Source organism: Terrapene carolina, unplaced genomic scaffold (genome assembly GCF_002925995.2).
Source record: "Terrapene carolina triunguis isolate 2854851 unplaced genomic scaffold, T_m_triunguis-2.0 Scaffold19867, whole genome shotgun sequence".
Lineage (NCBI taxonomy): Eukaryota > Metazoa > Chordata > Testudines > Emydidae > Terrapene > Terrapene triunguis.
The window spans coordinates 1-3,282 of NW_020684218.1; the positions used below are offsets into that span (position 1 = coordinate 1).

Below are 3,282 nucleotides of genomic sequence, written 5' to 3' on the forward strand. Positions count from 1 at the left end.
GCGCCAGCGGAGATGACCAGCCCGGACTGGGAGGGGCGGGGGAGAACCACAGGCCCGGTACCCATATGAACTGCAGCCCCGAGAGCCCCTCCCTTGGAAGATCCTGCTGCCCCGTCTCTCTCGGCCTCACCTGATATAGGGCTTCAGCCTGGCCACCAGGTCTCGCGAGAGCTCCTCGTTGGGCGGCGTTGAGTAATCCCGGATCACCTGGAACAAGCAGGGCGAGACCATGACACCCTGGCACCGGGACAGGGTATCCCAGCCTGCCTCGCTGGTCGCTGCAGAGGGGCATTGGCAGAGCGGGAGAACAAGGCTTCCAGACAGCTGGGGGGCACCGGCGGCGCTGGGGGGCGGGGAAAGACGCACCGGCAGAGCTGGGGGGCGGGGCAGGAGGCACCGGCAGCACTGGGGTGGGCGGGGCAGTTTGTCAGGCTCTGCAGCGGGTGGGTACCAGCAGCCCGACCTGTTCTGCTCCCAGGCTGGGCTGCGGCACCACGCAGCGCCTGGCCTCACCGGCCCAGGGAGCCAGCACACGACAGACTGTCGTAGCCCGAGGGAGCAAGGGACCCGGGCCCAGGCCCCGAGCCGGAGCAGGACACAGTGTCTCAGCCTGCGCCCCGCAGGGGGAGCCGGCGCTGGCGCAGCCCGAGGGAGCGAGGGACCCGGGCCCAGGCCCCTAGCTAGGGCAGGATGCAGCATCTCAGCCTGGCGCAGCGGGGGGAGCTGATACAGCGGGGAGTCAGCGGTACCTGTCTGAAGACTTGCAGCAGGGCGAGGCAGCGTGCGTTGGAGCCGTTCAGCAGCCCCTGGGAGTACTGCAGGCCGAGCCGCACCACAGCCGGATGGATCGCCGTGGCGGGGATGCTGGGGACACACGCAGGGCACAGATGAGAGGCCTTGGAGCTGGGAGGCTACACCAGCGCAGAAGGGGAAGGACGCTACGGCCCCCAGTGTTGGGTCACCCCCCCCAGAGCTTCCATGGTGAGCCCCCAAGGGATCAACCTGCCAGGGAGAGGCACATGTGCCCTTCATGAACCAGGCCACCCCACACACACATCCAGGGTATCCCCGTCACCACCTCCCAGGGCACCCCCGTCATCCCGTAACCCCCAGGCGCACCCGGGACATCCCCGTCACCCTGTAACTTACACACCCACCCAGGGCACCTCCATCACCTCCTCCCAGGGCACCCCCACACCCACCTAGGGCATCCCCATCACCCCATAACCCCCATATACACCCAGGGCATCCCTGTCATCCCCCCCCACACACACACTCACACCCCCAGGGCATCCCCGTCACCCCAGCATGCACACACCTGGGGCATCACCCTTTGCCCCACACTCGTTCCAGGCCAGGGCTCCCTATTTGTCACATACTCCCCTAACCACCCAGGTTACCCCGTCCCCCAGACACCCTTACACACCGTCATAGGGTGCCCCCCTCACCCCATACTCCTCCAACACACACTGGGTGCCCCCTTCATTCTATACCCCCCCCACACACACAGCCAGTAGGCCCCCACGCCCCATACCCTCCCCACATGCAGGAAATGGGATGTCCTGGCCAACCCCCACAGCTGGCCAGGGTTCACCCTTCGCCCCACCAGGGCAGCAAGACCTGCCCTTGGGGTGGGCACCCAGAGCTGGGCATCCCACAGCAACTGGGCGTCGCCCCAGACGGGGCTCGCCAGCTTCCCCACATCCGGGAAGGACACACGGAGGCCAAGCTGCCTTGGCACAGCCCACCCCAGAGCGCAGGCTGCAGCCGACGTCTTCACCAGCCTCAGGGCCAGGGGCACAAACCTCATCTGCTGGGTCAGCGGCACCTTCCGGCTGTACTGGTGCAAGTGGGAGAAGAGGTTGACTTTGGCGCCATAGTCTTGCCTCAGAGGAACCTGGCATGGAAATTTCAGAGCACGCTGCTTCAGTGCGGGTCGGCAAAGGCCCTCTGCGAGACCCAGCCTGCTCATGGCACACCTGCACCCCTGGCCTCACCCCTGCTGGGCAATGCCCACCTGCCCCTGCCCCCTCCCCAGCAGGCACAGCCTGCCCACCCCTACCCCTGGCCTCACCCCTGCTGGGCACTGCCACCTGCCCCCTCCCCAGCGGGCACAGCCTGCCCATAGCACGCCCCCCCCCCCTGCCCCGCCGCACACAGCCCCGACACCCCCTCGCTCGGCACAGCCAACCTGCCAGTCAGGAGGTGAGCCAGCGATTAGGGCCGAAGTGTATGTAAAGGATCCATATACACATTGATCTCACATGCTGCTTAGTAACCTACATGAACAGCACCTGGCCAATGTGACCTATACAACGGGGGGCCAGGCTTTAGGGTGCCCGGGATTAACCCTTTGGGGAGCAGTGCCAAACACAGCCATTTGGCTTACTAGGAACCGTCCCTGATATCTGGGTACAGAACAGGGACGGGGCTACGACAGGTCATGACGGCCCCGCCGAACAGAACCAGCGAGGCAGGGCCCCAAAGCCCCTGGCGAGCATGGAGACAGGCAGGTTACTGTTACTAAGCAGATAAGTGAGTTCCCTCGCTTGGCGTGACGGGAGACCCTTAGTTTGGGTCACAGCCGAACACAACCGGGGAGGGGGCGGGCAGAGCCCCTGGGTATAACAGAACGCACTGAGACAGAAGGATCTACCTGCCTCCACACACCTTGTCTGTTCCCACAGCCACCCCACTCACCTGCCCTGCCTCCACTGCCACCCAGCCTGCCCCATATCCCTGTGCCCCTAACTCCTGCCCCGTTGGGCCCTGCCCAGCTGCCCCTGACCCCCGCTGGGCACAGCCTTCTAGCCCACTACGCCCGCCCACCCCAGGCACAGCTAACACTGTGCCTGGCACCTCGGGCGTCCCCCTTCACGGAGACGAGACCACACGGCATTCTCCCCAGGCCCTTCCCCCCGCGAATCCCTCGGCATGTGGCAGTGCCCGGGCACCCTCTACCTGCTGCCGTTCCAGCTTCTTCGCCAGTCTCCTCTGTGCTGCTGGGTCGTCCACCTGCACATGCTCCGGCACCCGCTTCACCACTGGCAGGAGCAAGGAGAAAGGGCTGAACTGGGGGCCAGGGCATGACCCCAACACGGAGCCACCCAGGCACCGGGGGAGGGGCACAACCACACTCCACCGTGACCCAGGCACCCCGGAGGGGCCGGGGGCAACAAAGAGCTTGGGGACCCAGGAAGGGGGTGGGGGACGAGGGCAAAAGCACAATCACAGCGACCTGGGCACTGGGGAGATGCGGCAGCACCCAGGGGATGCGGAGTC

General features: G+C 66.0%; 1 long non-coding RNA gene across 1 annotated transcript; it reads right to left on the minus strand.

Annotated features, from left to right (window-relative positions):
- Positions 1-111: 111 nt before the first annotated feature.
- On the minus strand, positions 112-3,044 carry LOC112103075. The gene is made up of 4 exons (XR_003370329.2): positions 2,962-3,044; positions 1,806-1,897; positions 750-864; positions 112-207 (listed from the first exon to the last, which is right to left on the minus strand). It is a non-coding gene; the product is annotated as an uncharacterized LOC112103075 (long non-coding RNA).
- Positions 3,045-3,282: the final 238 nt, after the last annotated feature.